We start from the raw sequence: 23,922 nt of genomic DNA on the forward strand, positions 1-23,922 counted from the left end.
AACTACAATAATGTTACTATTTTATTTATTGTAGTTTGCATTTGCACAGTGCCAAATTCCACCCTTGTGCCATAGAAAATAAGTGTTACCAACTGAGATTATTAATTTAATGTATTTACTGTATATAGCGCTGACATATTACATCTTTCAGAGGAGCTTACAATCCAATGTTCTTATGATGATCTTAATCTAATGTCCCTAACAGTCTTAGGCAATTTGGGGGTGGGCAATTAACCTACTAGCATATCTTTGGGAAGATAATCAATACAGTCATGTAATATCTTTTTCAAACAAAAACAAAGTGCAAGAGAGGTGCCTGCTTAAACAAGTTTCTAGTTAGGGTAAATAGGAAAATGGAATCTACATACCCCCAAACATGATATAGCATTGTTTAACAGAACATGGGCAGATACTTGATGAGCGAACAGCAATTTGGTGACACAGATTACTACAATGCCCACTGACCACCAATGTCCCCGCTTCTTCTGACAGCCAGTCTACCTTTCCAGGCCCCTCTCTTTATATACATAACTGTCCAGCACCCACTAACAACCAATGTACCCCACCTGTTCTTACTAAGCAGCAATAAACTCCTCCAGCTACTAACCACCGATGTACCTCCTCAGTCCCAATGACAATCAATGTAATCCTCCAGCCACAGTGATGACCAATATACATCTCAACCCCCCACTGAGCAACAACAAACCCCTCTAGCCCCCACTCACAAATAATGTACTTCACCTGCCCCACTGATTACTACTGTACTTCCACATCCCCCATTGAACAAACGTACCCCTACAGAACCCACCCATTACCACTGTACCCTTCTGGCCCCCAATGACCTGTTCTGTAACTTTCCAGTCCCCTATGACCCCCAAGATACCTTTACAGAATCTCATTGACTTATATGACACACTGACAGTGCTTTTTTCCCATTGCCATTATTGTTTTAGTTTTTTTATTTCCCAGTGACCTACTCTGACCACCAATGTCAGGGCATTCCTCTTCCCTCACACTGAACACAAACACTAGACATCTTCCTTGCTGCTAACTTTTAGTGCTGGACTTTTCTTCCACTGACCACTAGAAGTGGACATTTTTTTTTTCTTTCAGAGTCTTCCAGAGACCACTAACTACCTTTGCTTAACCACACACGGTCATCAGGCATTTATTCTTCCCACTGACCATCTATGTAAGGGACCACTCAATATATACTCCTGACCCCTGGGCAGCATGTTACATAGTCCTGAACAAAGTGTTTATTTTTTCACCAGTTGTATGATGCTGTGTAGTTAGCTATCATTTCAATAATTTTTTTGAAATGTTTCTTTAAGAAAAGCTTTGACGAAATGTTAGGTCTCTCTGATCCTTTAGGTTTGTGTTTGTAAGACTTTCAAACACAGCATTGGGGTATTTTGTGTGTACAAGGACTTCAGATTGTGTGCAGTGTAACATATTGGTACACATACCAGACTTTATTCTACTTTGCTCCTCTAAACCACACCCAGTATTCACACAAACCCACCCCAAGGTGCCCCCCTGTCACAAGCCAGGAGTTATGACTTAAGCAAAATGTGCAATGAATCCAGAGCTTTTATTTGAACAACCAAAACATAAAGCAAACATTTTACAATCAACTAATCAATACCTCTAACCTTTTCAGGATTAATATGATAAATAGATAGAATATGATTAATATTTGTTTATAGGTAAAAAAAAAACTTGTTTTCAGTTTTTCAGTAAGTGTAAAACAGAAAAAGTCCAGGAATGTGTTTGATCACAATGTCATTCTCTGTTAACTGCAGAATAGTTGAAAACTAGCCTGTGTTTTCCTGCAGTGTTCCCCCATCCGTGTTTAACATTCTGCAGCCAATTTCTCCCTGGGAAAACAAAAACCTGGAACGGCAAAGACAGATAGAATTAATGTGACAAAGATTAGTGAAAAACATTCCTACCCCCTAAAGAGATGGCAGATGGCCTAGAATATGAGTGGAGATTAGGGAGGAAATATTCTGAGCAGGGGCTCTCCATTTGAGGTTTGGCCAGACTGTTATAAGGGTGGGGATACCCACAATACCTAAAGAAGGACGCCAGCAGGAGACATGCAATTGGAGGCAAAGCCAGCAGTCTTTAACTATTCAGGAGACTGTGATATTATTATTATTATTATTAATAAACAGGATTTTTATAGCGCCAACATATTACGCAGCGCTGTACATTAAATATAAAATCTATTTGGGTCGATTTGCCATTCCTCATAAAAAACGATATTTTGGTCCCTAACAAGTAAAGAAATGTTTAACCATTATAATTTGGTACAGCTGGAATATTAAAGTAAAAAAAGAGGGACCCTGTTTGTTTGCTAAACATGGCTTAAAAAGAAAACCATGCATAGCCCTGAAGGAGAAAATGGATGGCTAAATGACGAAGGAAGAATAGTCCTGGGAAAGGGTAGAATAACAATAGAAAGTTTTACCTGATTGGCTAGTGCTCATTTGATTTGATTGTAATGGGGAGCCTTAGGGTAGTGACAGAGTATAGCTAGAGAGTAAAATCATCCTGTTTGTCCCCCCTTAAGCTACATACACACTTTATTATTATTATTATTATTGTTGAACAGGATTTATATAGCGCCAACATATTACGCAGCGCTGTACACATGTGCAATTATTGTCGTTGGAAAGCATCCAATGACTAAGGACTGCATGATGCATGAACGAGTGTTGTACATACAGCACCATTCTGCTCCATGGAGAGGGGAGGGGGAGAACAATGAAGCGGCACCCCGCTGCTTGCTCTCCCACTTCCCTTGCATTAGGATCATTCATTGTCCATTGTTTGTGGATCCGCCAGGACAGTCGTTCGGATGATGGACGACGGGTGCTGTACACACACCAGATTCTCGTCCGATATTGGCCCTGAGCCGATCGGGCGAGAACCATTGGACGTGTGTACCTATTTTATTTATTCAATTTTGAAGTTCAAATTTGATTCTTTATTAGCTTTATTCAAATTTGAAGTTCTTTGGGGGTCTATGAAAGACTTTACATTACTACAAATAGAGGCCTATAAGGTGATATGGTGCTTTCTTTTGGTGAGTTGTTTTTGGTTTTACTCAGCCTCTAGGTTAATGCCAGTAAATAAATAAATACAATTCAGAACTGTCCTGCAGCCAGTTGGGGTTTTAGCTGGGGACAAGGGGGGGCAATTGGCGAAACTTTGGGTAGTGTACATTTAGTGACCATCTTCTGGAAATTAATCTGTTTATGTTTGGTACATTTTATTTGTTTACTTGTACCTATGGTAATGGTTGTTAAATAAAGAAATGCTGTGGCCAATTTAAATCCATGTCATGCAGTCCAAATAATTAACTGGGAAGCAAAATGATAGAGATGGTGTTGAATCATGAATAAGCCATGGGTAGTCAGAAAAATCAGCAACCTGAAAAATGAGAACAATTTTGCTTCTTGTTTCTCTTGGCCTCCATTTCATTGAAAAAAAATTTCTTTTTCAGCAGAATGAGTTTAGCAATCTGACAATTGTATTGTTTTTTTATTTAACCTTAATGAAATAGGTGCAAAACCTATGAAGTGTGTTTGTTGGCTTTTTTAAGACATATGTCTAATAAAATCTTCCAAGAAGGTAAACATCCTAACCTTTTTTATGCTAAGTAACCCAACAGGCCTCTTTTTCAAGTTGTGAACTCTTTTTTGAAACAGAACGTTACTCTGTGGTGTTCTTTCCAAATATGAGTTTAGTGTGCAGGGTATGACAGATATCAAATGCTGAGGAGCAAGATATATATGTAAGCCCTAACTTTAAAAAATCAAAATGTAAATGCATGTTAGCTGCATAACAATCCTATTAACATGAAGTTGTTTGTCACAATTGCAATTATCCTGAAATCACATTGGGGTTGTAGTAAATTTAGAAAAGGGATGGGTAAGTGATAATTTTGCAGTGCCGCTTTAGTGAAATAGGAGGGGAGCAGTTAGCTTACTTTCTGTAATAAAATGTATTTAGTGTCCTTTGTGTGTTGTTTTCGTGTTTGATTGTTGCTGTGTTTTGTTTTTTTTTTTTTTGCACAAGAATAGGGCCAGAACTTTTAAGTTATTTAAAGACAATTGCACCCACATAAGCCACCAAACCCACCTTCAATTTATCTTTTGACCAAAGTTTACCATGTCTTTTGCAAAAATAGAAATATTTTAGGGAAATATGCCAATTTTCACAACAATTTTAGTGAAATGGAACCTCTCGGTTACATATATGCATTTTTAAAATGGATTTTGTTGCAATATGGGCGTCCTAGTTAAAGTCCAATCAAACACAGATTCAAAACCAGAACTTGATCTTGTTATACTGTATCTACTTTGTAATGTGGCAATGTTGTTGTAACCAAGGCTGCAATGTGTGCAATAAGGGAAGGGATAACATAGAGAGTATTAATTAGATATTATATTATTAAGTATTATTACAAATCCAGAAAAATTTGTGACTACTTTTTCCAAAACAGTTTTAGCAATTAGTCAGAAAACCTGATTGAAGTAACACATATGAGATGTCGAGATGCGTCTTCATGAAATTTATATTGCCTTTAGTTGTCATGTGATTACTTCTATTACTAAAAGATTATTCTCTGCCCTAAACTCTCTAACCATTTCTTTCCCTAAGGTGTTTTTATGTGAATGTAAATAATAACAATATAAATATGAAATAGTTTTAATTTATAGTATTTAAAATATTAAAGGATATAGGATAGTATTTAAAATATTCAGCAATCAATTCTGGATTCTGTTGTTGATTTAGCAAAATACATTTTTTTAATCAGTCTGTTATTTGTTGTAAAAACAATAAGTAATAACATTATTAATATAAAAAAATACACCAAAAAATCTATCACTAAAAAACTTTTACTAACTGCATGACATGAAAGGCAAGAAAATTTTAGGAAAGGAAATGAAGAAAGTTGGAGATAGAGACCACAACAGGTTAATAGATCTATTTTGATGACAAGTAAAAGCCTAGTAAATTCAACAATTTCTCTGGAATCTCTTCAGTCTTTAAATAGATTTCAAGAACAATACTATTTTGATAGCAAACTATTTTTCTTTCAGCTCAGGCATTCCAATGACTTGTTTTACAGTTATGTGCATATTTTCTTTTGAGACACCGGGGTCACTCCTCAGGTTAGGTAAGTAACTATTTACAGAACACAGAAAGATATGAATCACACACTGCATGATACAAGGATTCCAAACATTGAATGTATATCTACATAGGTGAAATACTCTCTATATTTCTTGACAGAAACCTGAACTGCTGACAAGTAGGCTGAAAGTAAAGTAATACTGTGCAAGAATGTTTTTTTTTTTTATCTATGTTTGGTACACATTACCATATGTAATAAAGCTTTATGAGCTAGACTTTCGTTTCGCTGTAATTCCTAATGGTCATCTTTTTATGCTTCATATTTGTTAACAAAGCTGTGAAACAAATAGTCCTTGAAATTTGTTATTTTCAAATTACCCAATGCTATCCCTCTCTCTTTATACCATATTTATCTTTGTCCACCATTTACCTGATTTTGACAGAGCTTTAGTTTAGTATGATACACTAACTACACAGTGTCACTGACTGCATCAAAACCAATAAAACAATAGGTAGAGCTTTAAGGCAATTCAAGCATGTTATCTGAATATTTTGTGTATTACCCTGGTACAATAATAAAGCCAGCACGTGTCCTTGTACTACACAATACAATAGGTTTTTTAAGCTAAGGAAATTCGTCCCCTTTATTTGTGAGAAAATACAACATTTTGAAGTGCGAGAGCAATGGGTGAAGGGCACTTATTCCAGGAAAAAAAATCTGGGATGAAAATTATGTTTACTTTGAAGATGTTTATTCTCATTTCGAGTTGAATAGGAAGTGAAGGTGAATCTAACAAAAATACCCAATATTTTGGCTGGACATTTTAAAAAAAGTTTTGCAATTACCTCAAAAAGGCAGAGGACAAAGATTTATTGCATTTCAATGAAAGTTTCATATATTTATAATTGCATATTTGTATCTCAATTTCGCTGATCTCTACTACCCACCAAAAACAGGAAAATTGGTTCTGCATAGGATGATGTTGGTCTGGATGTTTGGTCTGACAAATCTCTGCTTTTGCTGGAACATGCAGAGAATAGGTCAGTACTCCAGACTATATCAGCATGGATCAAAGTTTTAAATGAATGTTTTAATTCTAAAAGGAAAAGCGTTCCAACCCAATACTATATAGATGTACCTAATAAAGCAGCTGTGTGCATGAGATAGACCTGATGCTATGTTTTTAACCATAAGCAGAGTTACTCTTTACAATTCCCAACTCTTGTAACTGAACCAACATGCTTTAAACTTGAATTCTTCGAAGGTCCTTATGTAATAACACAGCTTTTACTCAGTACTGTTTAAAAAATACATAAATCCAAAGGTAGTTCTGGATAAGCTCACTAATTAATAACGTCAGCATAACTTTCACAAATCTTAGCAGTTGCTAAATGCTGGGGATTAAGGGAGGTCTGCAAGCTATTTCCATGGTGCCTTTAGAAACTTATTTGGCTGGATGTGTATTGGAGGGGCAGCTTGATGATAAAATAAAGGCAATATTTCCCAAAAGAAAAAATGACAGCCATAAAAACATGTCAGAAGTTTAACATTTTCCAAGCTTGTAAAAATTAAAAAAAAAATATTCTGACTGGTGTCACAATTTATTACTGTATAAATTTTACTAAGGACTTTTCAGGCATGCAGTTATTATTTTTGTGTTGTCACCTTTTTATATTATTATTATTAATAATAATAATAATAATAATAATAATAATCAGTATTTATATAATGCCCACATAATACACAGCGCTGTACATTAAATAGGGGTTGCAAATGAAGACAGATACACACAGTGACACAGGAGGAGAGGACCCTGCCCTGAAGAGCTTACAATCTAGGAGGTGGGGGATGTATCACACAATAGGAGGGGAGATATGGAGTGGTGGGAAGTAGTGAGGGTTTTAAAAGACAGAAGAAGATGGGTAGGCAAGTTTGAAAAGATGGGTTTTGATCGCTCTTTTAAATGAGCAGAAAGTAGGAGCAAGCCGAATAGGACGAGGAAGACCATTCCTGAGAGTCGGGGCAGAAAAGTCTTGGAGTCGTGTGTTGGACAAGGATATGAGAGAGGAAGTCAATAGTAGGTACATCTAAGGTTAAGGTTCCCAACTTTCCACATTCTACATAAGATTTTTTTTACTCTAAATGTTCCCTTTGGGGATACTGTTCTTACTTTTTTTCTCTAGGTCGCAAAGGAAGTTAGCCAATTTCCTCAATGGCAATAAAAACCTGACCACTGTTGTGCTATGAAAAAATAAAAACAAATTGTGAAATAAAACAAGAAATAAGAAGAGAATAGGTTGGACCTAACAGAGTATAATTATTTACATTGACTATTTTTTTCCATTTGATGAAATCATCTGTACACTGCTGAAACTGATAAACTGATAGAGTGTGAATGAGTGGGAGACGGTACTCTTGCAGTCATTAAGTAGTTAATCTAAGCAATGTGTACTCCACACTTTGAGTGGATTGTGTAATGCAGTGCTGAGTGATACATTACAGATCCCTCAGCCTCCAAATAGGACATATCTATGTGTGGAGGAGAGACGCTCGATAAGCTAAAATATGCCATATAAAGACAGCAGCTCCCATGGATAATTTCAAAAACACGTGTGATCGGGGGATCAAAGCTACACATGGAGAGCTTATTTTGTGTGTCTCAAATCCTCCATACTTTTATTAATGCAGGTGCATCAAGATCCCACACACTTTATAGCAACCACATCATCTGTGAAAATGATCAACACAGCTTGTTATGGATACTACAGAACTGACAGGGACAGAAGCAGCTATGTGGATTACTAAAGTTGTAAAATTCAACAACTACATGGTGATTTAATGAAGTTTTGTCTGCTAGTCCCCAAACACATTTTTGCTGCCACAGTACAGGTAGTCCCTTGGTTACATACCAGCTACGGACTGTAGGTTTGTTAATTTGAATTTGTATGTTAGTCAGAACAGGTACATTTTAGTATTTTAATAAATGCAATTAGAACAGATGTTTGTCAACATATTATTAGGCAGCGTGGTTTCAGTTAGTGTATAAAATCCTCACTGTGAGCTAATCACAAACAAAGCAAAAAAAATCTTTTATGGAGCCTAGACATTTATTAAATTCTGGAGCAAGCTGTGCTTTGATATGCAAAAAGAAACAACTGCAGAGTTTGTCTTGGTCAATAAAGAGTTGCGAGAGGCTGCAGAAAGAGCTCACCCCCTAAGATCACTCACAACCTCAGGTGTCTTTAGCAAAAGATTTCTTTTGCAAGTCATGCAAACTGCCCCCTCCCCCTTCCAAGCCTCCATCCTGCACAGGAGCGAGTAGGGAAGCCCCATTTGCATCTAGGAGGTGACCATATGTCGGATGTCCTTAACCCGGGGCCTACCTGTATATGGATCTTTTGCTCCCTGCAAAGGGTTCTGATTGGTCTAAAAGTGTATACTAAGTCAAGTGACTCAGTTTAAGCTTTACTGTTGGGGGTTAGGGTTGCCACCTGGCTGGTATTTTACAAATTGGGTGAGGATTTTTTCTTACCCGGAAAAATGACAACCCTTTTGGGGGTGGATGCTTCCGTAGTCAATTCCATGCTTTTGCCCATCTGCTACCCAGCCCACACCAATTACCTGGCTAGACTTCAAAGTCCAGTTTGCATCTGACTGATGGCTGTAGGAAACATCTTTCACATTTTAAGTTTTGATGTTGTGTGTGTGTGTTTGTGTGCAGCATGGAGGGTGTTCCAGCATCAATAGCTGACATCTCTTAGAATCACTAGACTGCAGACAATACCTGAATTAAATCTGAACTCCTTAGCAAACTATTCTCCCTCTATCTCAAGGAATATTTTAATATTAGTGTAAACTATGGAGGTGATATTCGTTCTCAGTTTTAAATGATAGTTATCCAAAAGTTAGTTCAAATGCAAAACAATACAATTCTTGGCTATACTTGATAGTGAAAATGTGTCTAACTCTCTTATCAAGGAATGTGTAAAACCAAGCTGATTCTTTGAAAAACAACCAAGCATTCCAAGTATCTTGATAGCATTCTTTATATGTGTTGTAAATGTTAAGTACATTATTCCAGAATGCTCAAATTATCAGGCACTCCCATAATATGTGTTATATGTTGCCCTGTTGAATTGAGCACCTCCAATACATCTCCGAGAGCTGAGAGGAAAGTCTACACAGCTCAGGCTGGCAATAATACCATCTAGACAAGTGATTCTTAATCAGGGTTCCTCCAATGGTTGCTAGGGGTTCCTTGAGCTATGGGCAATTCATACCTCCCAGGTCAGATCAAGTGACAACAATGATGTTTTTGGCTGTCTGTAAGGATGACTTTCTTCTAACTGGCCAGCAATGTAAGGCATTCTGACAATTGACCACCACACTAATGCACAGTGGGCTGTAGATATAGTAAATAAAGTAGGGGTTCCAAAAGACCTATTTGTCTTTTGGTAATGGAACCAAGAATTGTGCAGTGATGATACGAGGCTTGGAGAGTTGACAACGAGGACAGCTAGCCTCCAACCAAGATCCCACCCAACTGATTGTGTACATGTATGTTCTAAGATAGGAAATGTGTGGTTCTAAGGGCAGGGAAAGATAAGATTTTAAAATAAAGGGGGTAAGGGGACCATATGCTAAAGAGAGAAACTCAGAACGTAAGAGATGATCATGTAATATTAATAGGGGTAAGGTGAGAAATGGAATACTGCAAGACCAGGAACATCCCAAGTGGTCAACCTCGGGAATCCATTGCAAATCAAGAGGCACTAAGAAAGATTCGAGTTCCACCCATCTTTTACACTCACTGTTAAAAAACCCGTCCACCAATCTGATGAGTAAGGAAGTGCAATAATACGATATAATATCTGGTTCCCCCACTCCGGCTCTAGTTTTCGGACATTTGAAAGTCATTGGAGATGGCAGAATGTTTAACTCCAAACAAACCTGCAAAAATACTGGCTAGGTTTACAGAGGAGCGCATAGGTATGGAAATGGGTAAGGCCTAGAAAAGATAAGGAAAGCGAGGAAGGATATCAATTTTGAGCCCATTTATTCTGCAATCCAGGAAAAGTGTAATCTGGAGTATTTAATTAGGTTTTTCATTTCAATTAGTTTTGCCAGATTCACAGATCCAGATTTAGGTGTAAAAACGGTACAAAAAGAAAACTAGTAAAAAGCCTCCAAAAAATTCTATCTGTCATTTAGAAGCTCTTTGCCAAAGCCAGGAAAACTGGCTTTCTAATTTATATAATTAAATATAATAGAAAAGTTAAATGATTTACTGCTTTATAAATATGAAGAAAGCTAAAGAAAATACACAAACACTGGGTACATTTAAAGACTATAAGAAAAAAAAGGCCGGGGAAAAAATGTTGGCCTGAAGACCGAGACTTTCAATTCAGAGAGAGACTGTGTGAAAGAAAGCAGCCTATAAGTGTTTCCTTTTTATTTGTAAAATAAAAATGTGATACATGTATTCATTGAATTTAAAAATGACTTCAAACCATTAAAGCTTCTTCATTTTTCTTTTAGCCACTCCTGCAGTTATTGCATGCAGGAGAAAAATGTAACAGTTTAAATGATTAATGATACTATTGACACTGGAAATAACTTACACAATTTATAGATACTCTAGGAATTCACACAATATTATTCAAAGAATCCACAATTCACTAGTGTACAATGTGTAATAGGGCAAAGCTAACCTGATAAGTTACTGCTCTTCCTAGACTCCATTTGGATATTTAAAAAAATTAAAAAGACAGAGGAGGAGAGAGAGAAAAATTGGCTTCCTTTGCAGTGCAGCAATGCAGAAATCTAAATATATCATTGTTCTGGAATTTCTGAAATTCTTTACCAGATGGCCACAGGTAATCAGTATTTTGAACGTGAGCTCCCCCTAGTGGAAGCATTACAAATTATCAGTGAAAGTTCTAGTAGTTGAACAAATTGTTTCTTCCATTGTTTAGCAGGAAATATGAGATGCTATTAATGCCACAGGTGGCTTTATTGCAAAATAATTTGTAGTTACGAATAGGAACAACATCTGAGTAGTCTTGAGTAACTGATTTCACAACCAGGCAAACTTGAAAATGTGCTCATTGCTAATGTTTTTACTCCCTAACATATACATGTATTTATATCCATTCTGCATACAATTACACAAGTGATGAAGCTTGGCTGCATGCATTCCTAATCTGTACAAATATGTCAGATAAATTTAGTTTAATTTAATGTAGTAAGACATATAGGAAAATCACAGTGATTATATAGATAATGCTTCTGATTCAATTATCTTTTTAGATAATTTAAATATAAATTTATTTTGTCTTTGAAAACAAAAATAAATAGTTGACCTCTGAAACAATTGTGTTAGTCAGATCAGACAACTGATATTTCCTTTATCCTTGTACCTTAAAATGAAGCTCAAACACCATAGAGATGTTGAAGGCAGGCAGCTAGAAGTTCATATACAATCAAGTTCCTTCCAGAGTATAAATGGAAACCCTTCAACCCAGGGGAATTTATGGAAATTGCAGAATTGAATTCTATGTTAAAATGCTAATCTTCCTCTTTCTGTGTCAAGAAAGGACAAATAATTTGGAGCAACAGCAAAGATACAGAAGGTCGCAAAGTGAATGCATTGGCAGGTCCCCCAAAAAACATTCACCTTCTTATTATTATCTATGTAACACATTACTAGATAATTTCCCCATAAATGTGACTTTTAAAAAACATATCAATGTTTTATATGTCATTTTCTATTTCAACAAACTCCAACAAATAAAAAAATCATAAAATAGAATATTTTATACCTCCAAGTAAATGTTTTATTTTAAAGGTAACAAGGTTACACTTTTACACATATGCCTTGGTTTGCTTTTGTTACATTGAAATGTTTATTTCATCTTCTGCACCCCATAAGCCACGTTTGAAGTCCTGCCTTGTAGCATGTATCCCAACCACAGCATCTGCTCAGTGCCAAGTAGATGAGACTTCCTCATCTGATAACCAGGGTAGCATCCTCCAGGTGTGCACAGCAGCTCTGAACATTACGATAAGGAACGTATGTGAAAGGCTGTGTGTGGTAAGACTGTGGTAGAGCGTTACCATGTACCCAGAGTTCACACTGTGTGTACAACATTCCTGGGCTTAGTCTAACTTACATGTTTGAAAACTTCAGTCAGATGATTATCTTGTTAGGCTTCCTGGTATTTCCAGACTTGCACTGAAGAATTCTGTCTACATCAGTCTATTACAGACGTGATAATTCAGGGCCAGACACCTGTGTCAAAATACAAGCTGCCATTCCTTTACTTATGCGACACATACTTGTTCCAAAGCAGGTAATTTAAACCTAATCAGTAAGACACAGCCCCCAAAGTAGTAGGTGGTCGATGATTTGGGGGGATCACTGGTTTCATTAGGGTGACATTCCTATTTACTTCTATTTATATAGCGCCAACATATTATGCAAACAGGCTACTATATAGAGTTTTTATTCCCTTTCTAATGTTCAGTTATGTTCAATATTTAATAAATTGTATATTTTTAATTGTGTAAATAATAGATAATAATGTCTAAATAGATGGGCATTCCTCCTCTTCCTCCTCCCAGGGCAGCAAGGACTGAATGAACTCCCATCAAATATCTGACACCTTTAACCCTTCTAAACTTTATTTCCTGTATCACAGGAGCAAAACTCATAACTAGAAAATAAATAAAGAGTGCAGTAGATAAAGCAGATCAATACTTCCATTAAACTACATAATCAATATGACTGCACTTGCATAAAATTGACTTCAGAACATACATGCAGAAATAAGTCACCCTGTGAATCCATAAACCTTCATCAAATGTTCTCCTATCTTAGTATAGCAATACATGGAAGGTAATTCTTCCAATAGACATCTGTTCCGTTGAGAAATGTCTAAGGTGGAAATTTCGCTACTGGAAATATCCTCTCACTTCCTGATGTGCCACCAGGACATGAAGTAGAGGGACATTTCCCAAACAGTATACACATAAAAAGTGGGTTCTAACTAATTCTTACTTTCTCCAAAACTAAAAAAGAATGTTTTGCCTATAGATATACTTTAAACACTAAAACCATAAACATCTCTTTTAATGACTGTTCATATGGGAAACACATTTCTAATCTGGTGGTTTGATGTGTGGACAAAATTAAAGAATGAACATCTCCAGTAATAACTCATTCAGTAAGGTCACCTAATATAGAATCTGCAATTATAATACCAGATGGTGCATGCATGTACTGTATATGAAAATGTGATGTACAATAGTACATTTGATAGAAATAGCAGAATGTTTTTTGGCAAAAAGAATGCTTGTTGATTGTGTTGAATCTGAATGAGACACCAGGACACAAGATTGTATCTGTTTATCCCAGTGTCTTAAAAAACACCTTATTTAAACTTTTTTATTACGTATTAAGTCTAAAGTTTATTCTTTTAATATTGTGCCTTGGTATCCCCCTCTCCCACCCCCATCAACATGGTAATATGATTTTTAATACCCTATTTTGGACCCACAATTGTCATTGTTGGGTCACAGTGTACGTCCCAGCTGATAGGAGAGGTCAACAAGATGCTTTACATAGCTTCCTAAAAACATCACATTCCGCCTCAGTACTTCTCTTCCACAGTTTGTTTTGGAGGATTTACACATATAATAAAATGCCTTGATGGGTAGCTGATAGAAGTCTGGAAAAGGGGCAAGTAAAAGGCAGGATTTATTTCCTGCTGGAAACCCAAGTAAATGTTTACATGAGATCCTAAACCTCCATGATTTAAAGAACTGATGTTTATAAAAATTTTAATGTGGACAGCCAGATTGGGAAGGAAAGAGTTACATGAGCCAAGAAATGAGGTGGGCTCTATCTGACCTGCAAAGCTTATAATAAACATTGAGGCTGATGTACTAAAGAATATATGTTGTTCACATAGAAATATAGCAATATTTAACTTGACTTAGTGAATGAGATAACACTCTGCTGATTTCAGATATACAGTCATGTAAAAAGTAAAAGATATAGACCATATTCACCAAGCAAAAACTATTATCTTGCATATATGATAATTCACTTATAATGATAATGATAAGTGAACAGCCTAAAGCTACGTACACACGTCAGATTTTTATCACCCGATAATCGGCATCGGCCAATTATCGGGCGAAAATCTGCCGTGTGTACAGTCGGTGTCGTCTATCGTCCGGACGACCGACCTGCCGGATCCACGGACGATGGACGACAGCCGATCGTAATGAAAGTGAAGGGGAGAGCGCGCAGCAGGGTGCCGTTCCGTCGCTCTCCCCCTCCCCTCTCCATAGAGCATGAACGGTGCTGTATGTACAGCACCGTTCATGCATCGTGCACTCCCTTGTCGTTGGAAAGGATCGTGAAAGATCCTTTCCAACGACAAAAATTGGAAGTGTGTACGCAGCTTAAATCCTTTTAGTTCATCAATTGTTCATTGTTTGAAGCTCAAAGTATGCAGTGATAAACAATTTAGGTACAACTGTTCAAGAATAAAAGCAGTTCAGCTAATGATATCATTTAATTCTTGATAAGTACAATGTTTTAATTCAAGTGCAAACCCAAAGTAAAAGTTTTCCAATTTGTTGATTCTAATAGTTGATTCTAATCAATGAACATTGATTTGTTGATTCTAATAAAAACAAATATCTTAAAATAAATTCAAATTGCATAAAAAGCTATGCTTCTCTCAATTGACCTGCAAAAATTCATTCACTCTAAGTCCCAAGCCCTCACCATAAATCTACCGGTTCCGACCGTAACACTTCTGAAAAGCAATTTTGACCTAAGCTATGGAGAAGGTTTGTTGCAATACTTGGGTATACAGCTGACCCCAATGTACCAGACCCTTTACCAAGCTAACTACACACCCCTCTTAAAAAAGATACTCACAGATCTAAGACGCTGGTCTAGTTCACCTCCATCTTGGTAAGGTCGCATAGTCACAGTCAAGATGAACATATTACCTAGGGTGTTATATCTTTCCCGCATATCTTTACCAATTCAGGTTCCCCAAAAAGTACTTACCCATTTCCAAGCAAAAATCATGGAGTTTATCTGGGGAGGAAAAAGGAGCTGAATTCAAAAAGCTACTATGTTCACCCCCAGTGGTTTGGGGGTTCCATTCTTTACGCAATACTACATAGCAGCTCAAATATCTCAACTCTCACTTAGCACACTAAGGGGGGCCCCTCAATAGGTAGCGGTTGAAGAGTTAGCCAGCTCCCAGGGGGCTATAGAATCCATTATATGGCTAAGCAAAAAATTAAGACACCACACACTGCCCCACCCATACACACTCCCTTCAAATTTGGGATGAGCATCGTACTAACCCCAGATTGGGCTCTAGTCATGCCGCACTGACCTCTCTGATGGGATAATCCTGAGTTCTCCCCAGGGAGCAACCGAGGCAGATTTAAATAGTGGGTTTGACAAAGGCTTCCAGCGCATTAAGGATATGATAGATGCGTGATCAGTGCTCAGTTTTGACTATTTAACTAGCAAAAGGAAACTTCCCAGGAGTGAATATTTTAGATACCAGCAACCTAAATCGTTTGTAAGTGTCAAGATCCACCATGCCACCTGTCCCATGTGCTCCACTCCTTATGAAAGTACCTGTAGATCATTAGGTAACATGACAAGCCAGATTTCATTCTTCTATGCAGCTTTGGTTACTCCTACATTAAAATTAAAATGTATGCGCTCATGGGAGGTGGACCTAGGCAAATCTTGGGATCAGGAAGATTGGAGTAATGTAGCTTACTCTTTATCTAAAATATCACTGAACTTCTAGTTGGTTGAGGCCAATTACAAAGTGGTACTTAGATGGTACTCATAAATAGGAATGCTTTGTCTTGTTGCTTTTTTGTTCATGTCCATGTCCTTTGAATTGTCATTGTTGTATGTGGATCTTTGCTCCATGTTGAGTTGTACTATTAGCTGTTTATTTTTCTTAATGTTAAGAAGTTTATAAGCTTGAATGAGAGCAGGGTGTTCAAAAAATGTTTGTTCTGTTAAATGTTACTTTTGGTAAAACATCTACTAAAAATATTGAAATACAAATATTATAAAATCACATATATAAGTATTCTCTTGAAATGTAATAAATATTTTATAATAAATATTCTATATATAATATTACAGAAAATGTTTTTTTTAAATGTGAGGCCACTGGTTTTATCATTGCTGCAGACACACTTATGTAACAAAGTATCCATGGTTCTAATATTTAAAAAGATTGTAATCGAGTCATGAAATCTTTTTTTCCATCTACAGTATGACATTAGTAATGCATGACTACAGTTTTACTGTCCTTATACTTCATTTTCAAAGATTAAATTTGACATTTCACATTAATGTCACTGGTAATACCAGGTCAGGGTGCCCCACAAGTAATAGATCGGTTAAAGGTAAAATCTGGTGGCTTGAGTCAACTGCTGTTTCTATCAGACTTAGTTACTGCAAGAGAACAATCTCTAAAACCAATTCTAATGTTTACCATATAGGAGTTTCTGTGCAAGACCCCAGAAAGGAGAGTGGGTTCCCCTAAGAGTGGCCACAGCAAATATGCAGAGCTAGGAACTAAGGTTATACCTTAGACCAAAATGTATAACTCAAAAAGTTCTTATCATTTCCCAACATTGACTAAAACATATAAATTGCATTCTGACTGCACAGGTCGTTTACAATGGAATTTATGGTTCATAATGTGCAAATATGTACTCAAAATTACCCAAAATTCAGTGTTATGATGTTCACAATGTCCCTTGTCACTGCTGTGGACATCTTCGGATGGTCTTCTTGTGGGCTCGGTATTATTAACAATCTTATTTGGCAAGGTTGAGGCAACAAAACTTCAGCACATGTAAGTACTTTTTCCTGGCACAGAATTCTGCCTAGACTGTACACTGTGCATGGGTAACCCATGCACATGGTAGGAAAAAAGTGCCAATATGCCACTAGAACCCTTCTTTCATGTGAAGAACCTGCCTGTTAGTCTTTCCTATTAAAAGACTTTAAAGAATATGTAAATAAATATTTAGAGAAAGAACTGCAGGGGGAAATGTGCTATCTTTGCTTACCTATGTGTTACCACAGCCTGGTAAAGGACAGTATTGGGAGTAGTAGTAGATTCAAGGACACCATAAAACAGAGCACATAATGTATAGATTATCAGACAAGGTAAGGTTGCACTGCTTTTTGACTTTTGGGGTTCAGATTTTTGATTATAGGATTCCAAGGGTCATACAACTTCTTGAATTTGGATGAATATATACAGACTGCTATATGGTAAATTCCATAATAACATATGTGGTTTGAATATCACAACTAATTTATTACTAAAATAGCCCTGATAATCCCTTTTGTTCACACTCTAGTGCTTGATCCCTCTAAAAAATGTGAAATTCATTGCTGTACTCTCTGGCTCCATTATGCAAGTGTGTGGTGACAGGATTCCCAGCTGATTACAGCTGGACAGCAGCGTGGGTGTGATAAAATAAAAACATGTGTGGACCACAAAAACACTACACAGCTCTGCATTGGGATTTCCTTTCTGAGAATAACACAGGACTGTAATGGGAGAGCACTCCGCCATGCAGTTTGGTGCAGGAATTATCTAAGCACTAGAATCAATCATTACTGCTGTTTGTTTGGAGAGGGAAACCTTATGTTCATGGGCTGATGTTAGACTGCGGCAATGTGTATTGGTTCTATATTGTTAAAATCAGGACTGGCTTGTTTTAATCAGAACTAGATTGAACATAGGCCAGCTTAAAACTGAATTTGTCAGTTTTCCAAAAATCATGCTTGTACGCCATATATTAAGGATCTAGTGCTGGGGTAAGTATCACTTACCATATTTGTCAGTCCCACTGGTTGTCTCCTCTCTGGTCATGTGGCCACCTCCTTGCCAATATTATCAAAATGGATACTGGCAGCCACCAGTAAATGCATAAACTTAAAGCAGGAATAAACCCAAAACTAACCCAAAACAAAAAAATCCCACATAGCTTCAATCCCGCAGATCAGTCTATCTGTCGGGAGGTTTCTTCCATCGGGTCCCGCGTCGTCCCGGTATCTGTCTTCAGCCCGGCGCAGAGGGAATGCCAGGCACCAACATCTTCTTCTCCCTTCTTTCATGTTCTTCTTCCTACATCACCGAATCTGAGGCGTAGATTGGGGAAAAAACTTTCCAATCACACTGCACATGCATGAGATCGCCAGTTTTTTTCCATATCGATGAAAGGTGTCCTTCTGCACATGCCCGAGAGCAGACAAGAGCCTCCCGGGATGCATGATGTAGGTATCTTGGGAGGCCCTGCACTCTCCGCCTAGGCCAGGGGTGTCAAACTCTGTCCCACAACGTCCTTTTTTTTGCCCCCAAAAGAATTTTTATTATGAATTGCAGCTGGCCCGCCGCTACTGCAATCTGTAGTAATGGGGAGCCAGCTGTAATTCATATTAGGCTGCTGTTCTAAAGATGCGAGTGATGCCACTACTACAATTCCTGGCATCACTCGCCTCTATAGACCAGCGGCCTCTCTGCCTATGTGTGGCCTTGCATGGACCCCGCGGAGTTTATACTGACAGGTAAGCCAGAGAATGCAATGTGAAACCAAATAATTACAGCAATTCATTAGGTTTCACATTGCATTCTCTGGCAAAGTAAATCATTTGAAAAAATCAATAAGAAGAAACAAGACTACTTACCCTACTATACTACTGACAACCATGCAGATTACTCCAAAGTGAAAGTTTTGTCACACCCCAGGATAAACAATTTTTTAAAAACATTTTTTTTAAAAAGTCTTATGCCTCTTTCTCTTTTATAGGCTTGTTCCGGATTGAATGTTAGGCAAAACCTCTTTGTTTCCATCTAATGAGCAGGAAAAAATTCCTCAATTTTTTCAATAAATTTCAGGTTTGGCCCTCGGCTTGATCTAAGTTTTTAATTTCGTGCCTCTATGTATTTGAGTTTGACACCCCTGGCCTAGGCAATCAATAATTAAGGGGGCGGTGCTGCAACTTTTTTTTTTTTTTTACAAATTAAAAGGTGTTGCACTTAAAAAAAACATTAACAAACAACATTTGTACTTTTAATAAAAGGTTTGTATACCCTTTTATGTAAAGTGAAAATTCTGAGTTTTGGTACGCTTTAAGCATGGGTTAGGATACTTCTATTTTTTTTATTAGAGTGGGGGAGCACTAAAACCATTGTGAGTTTCTTTGCAGTTGCCTTCTGTGTCTCATTAGGGAGATTTATCTTTATTTCCAGTTCTGTAGACTCAATAGGATGAAAAATTACATTTCCAGTCCCCTCTATTCTTGTTCAAACTCAAATGTTTCAATTTACCCACACTTTCATTCCCTGAGATATTGGCAATAATCAGAGATAATTAATCTTCCTAATGATGACACAGACAGTAATAAAAACTTTAGGGGTTCTGACAATACTAGTTACTTTGTTACTTCTAAATTTGGAGCCAGGAAGAAGTATAAAGATCAGGAGCAAAGCCACAGGTCCATTTCTGTATAAATTCTCCAAATCAGTAAGTCAACTACAGGTACTAGTCATCACAACAACCAGGGAAATAGCAGAAGGAAGGATTATCAGGAATAGTTTGTTTCCATGTTCCCTTTGCACAGGTTGTGTGGAGTTCTAATATAGAACATCTCACAACCGTTACCTCCTGGTCATAGCTAATAGTTACAGGATAACCAATAGTCCCAGCCTTGGCTGATATATATGTTTGAGAAGTATGGAAAGATTTAGGTGTTCTTGGCATTCATTCCACTTTAGTGTAGGCCTGATAAAAGTGGAACCCTACTACTAAAAAAAGGGGAAGGGCGCCAAAGTAATATTAGAAGTTTTCAAAACACACATTTACCCATACTTGAAATCCAGCAATGTCTTTGAACCTTCTGTCTTCTTCACACATCCCAGATCCTGGCATCTTCTACCCATCTGCCCACAATGTACAGCTTACTGGCTATGTAAATTTCATAGAAGTGGCAGTCGCTTGGATCAGCTTGCTTGCCCACAGTCGGTTTGTTCGCACATAGCTTGGCTATAATCCTCTTTACATTACTTGGAATACATATAAAAGAACAATTACATTCAGGCTATGCATGCGATTGGATTTCCATTTTGGTTAGTGTGCATTGTTTTCCTGAAGGCAAAGGCATGGAATGTTTCTTATATTTTACTTCTAAACTATACAAAAGGGGTTACCGTGTTTGTAAAACACGTCGAAAATTAGTGTGTGGCTAACATATTACATCTAATATTTTCATCCGATTTATCTTGATCGGGACAATTACACTAAAAAACATAGCAGAACTGATTACCACTGGCAACATATCTACTGCATGTAATGTTATTTACCAATGAAAGGCTCACCATTGTATTCATCGCTGGCCTTTCTTATGCAGTTGCACAGAAAGAAGGGACGGGCATCTTTTAAATGACAGACTTCCATTTGCAAAATCTTGTCATTGCACTTGTTTTTTTGAAAATAGATTTCAAGCCTAAAAATTGCATGATGAAATAAGGTAGTTGGACGGCATTAGAAAATTCAGTGAACTCAAAATAATTTGTAAAAATAAAAAACATCTGATTCTTGTGACTTTCCCACCCAGCGCGAATATTAATGCTGAGATGAACAGCTACTTCCTGTTTCCACTAAACATCACTATGTATTTTGGATACTATGGAAACTATTTGAGGAAAGATCCGGTCGCTTTTGTTTTATTCATAAACCAAACAGACTTGTTTGTCCGGCTCAGAAGAAAATTAAATACACCGAAAACTCTAAAAGAAAACATCTGAGCATTGCAGCATGCTGCTTATTTGTGTTGCTGTGATGGAGACGAGAATTGATTCATTCCGTAACTTTGTCACCAAAGATTGTTGTCACCTGGGATTGTAAAGGAAGCTATGTCTGACATGAAAGAAAGGCAAAGCTGCAGTGCAGAGATTTGCTAAATGTCTCCCCAAGATAAACTGTGTGCCTATGTTCTCCTAACTGCCTGTATGCCTGGAACCAATTGTATGCTTGGAACTGGATCAAGCCAGGAGGTCATGTTAAACACAATCTGTGCCAAGACCCAAAATATATCTGGGTGCTGCAACATTTCTTCTTTGCAGAGAACGATAAGAATAGTCACAAGTATGCATTCACATTTTACCCAAAAATACAATCCTAAATAATATTTATTATTGCCATGATTTTCTGACTAGGTAGGTCCGCTCTAAGCTTGTCAAGTGTAGAGCTCTCATGAGCCCAGAGCTTCTAGCATGGTTTACCCAAGTAAATCTCTGGATTTCCTAATTCTTTGCAGTTCCAGTCATATGCCTTTAAGACTTCAGATCACTCCTTCTGCTCCAAATTTTTTTTTTTAGGCATAACAACAACTGTGTCACCCACCTTACTGCTTTCAGAGCAGGGTTCAAGGCCTGAAGTTAATGCCTTAAAAAAAAAGTGGACTAAAGAGGGATAAGGTGGACGATCTGCTTGCCAGCAGGACTGTTTCTGAGCATAAGCAGCCAAGAAACTAATGCTGTGCTCCCAGGAGTGGCAAACCACACTGCAGGTAATCAGATCACAAAGCAGCTCTGGCCATGCTGCAAATCTTCAAAAACCAAATATGCAACCAAAAGCAACTTGTCACATTTGGGGACTATACAGGGATCATGATGCTGCATGCAAAAAATGGTTCCCAACCTCTTCCATTCACTTGTGTGGAAAAAGTTCAGATCATGGTAGAGCCCTCAATAGAAAACTGCGTCCCCACCTGGAGGGAGTGCAGACTCTATTTCAATGTGCACAATTTTAGCTTATGAGGGTTAGTCTGCACCCTGCAGACTTCCAATAGAGGGAATTGTTCTTCCACTTCTAATGTTTTATTATCTATATGAATACTGCTGGAGGTCCCTGCCGACTTTGGTCAGAGTGTGTGGTGCGTAGTGCACAAAAACAAATCTACATTATATAACCATGAACTATATTTACATTATCAAAGTGAAATGTCTGCAACCTGAACAGAAATGGTTAGAAATTGTTTCTCTTAATGTCGTCAAAACAGGCCCTTGGGGACATGAGTGACTTTTCTGGCACGTTTTAAAAATAGATATAAAGGAAACATTTCATACTGTCAAATTCACTTTCTAAAGAGGGAATAATATGACATTTCATTATTGTTCACAGATCTAGAAAGTGTCATTCAGATTTATTTTTGTTGCCTGTTAATAGCAAGGCAAGAATTTACTGAAATACCAGTCTGCAATTTGTGGTTCTTTGTATATTAGAACAGAATGTAGAGGAGGAGGGGTATATATTTATGTTTCAAAAGTATACCTTTCCTCTTTAGTGTATATGTAAACTTAATCACTAACATGTTTAGGTAATTGCAAAGTCATTACCAATCAGCTTTTATTAAAATAATACCTTGAGATCCTACCAGAAAGATCAGACTCTGGTTTAGGGTGACAACTCTCTTGTTGCCTACCAGTTGAGCTCCTGCTTTGTCATCCTGTCACTATGGCATCCCATGAACACTAAGCATAATTTTCCTAAATTTTGGAGATAGTTCAGTAAATATGCAATCACTTGATACACAACTTCCAAACCCTCTTCCCTAAAAATGGCATGCAACCATAGTTGGTACAAATTCATGCAGACAGAAAACGACTGCAGAAGATCAGCAGCCTTGAGATACAACATGAAAGAAAAGTAAAAAGCCAATTAAATTTCAATTAGTTGGGGTTTACATTAACTAAATTCTGACCTACTGCGCCCTTTAATTTACCAAATTGTTGTTAGCAAAATGTACCGTAATGTTAATGTTACTTGCAGGGTACCTAAAACAGTTCATAAGTTTAGTAAGTATTATAATTTGCAGTTGTGTATACATGAGTACATAGCTTGACCATTGTAGATCTGTGGTGTAAACATATAACTGCCATAGACTTAAAACATATATTTCAGATTATATTTTACAGTTTGTGGCTATTCTTAAGTCTATCAAAACCACAAGTAGCAGTACACAGAGTATTGACAGTCAAGATGAATTGGGTGTGTTAGACTTTCCTATTATCTTAAAGGAAGTAGAAAGGACCATCCCTAACCCCCTCTGTCCTTATCAATAACCTAAACTTATCACAGGTTCACAAGAGGCCCAATTGACACGATTTTAACTGAATTTACAAATGTGCACAATATAACACATTGGCACTAAGACTTAGAACATTTACTGAGATAACTTAATTCCATATTTCATACCATATTTGTGTTTGTCAACAGTAATCTTGGGTAAAATTAAGCATTAGGTACATTTTTAGTAAACATAATAGTTAAAAAGTATTACTCTTAGCTACATAGCCCCTTTATTTTTTTTAACCTAATCTGTGGCCATCATACTAAGAGTGGCATGTTTTTTCTCTGCATGGGTGGTTGGTGGCCCATTGGGCAAAGATTGGTGCTTACATCATGACATCAGTGACATACTATTGTAAAAATGTACTGTGAGCCCAGGTCAAAGTAATAATATTTGCAAATGCATCACAAGTCAGATCTTTCTATTCCTGAAAGATGGTATGTTAGGGTTTAGATTTCGGTGTATTTGCCTAATAATATTACAGGTGGTAGCCTTTGGAATGTAAGTAGTGTAAGTGAGTTTAGGGCACATGATGATGCCATGGGCTTGA

Source organism: Pyxicephalus adspersus, chromosome 1 (assembly GCF_032062135.1).
Source record: "Pyxicephalus adspersus chromosome 1, UCB_Pads_2.0, whole genome shotgun sequence".
Lineage (NCBI taxonomy): Eukaryota > Metazoa > Chordata > Amphibia > Anura > Pyxicephalidae > Pyxicephalus > Pyxicephalus adspersus.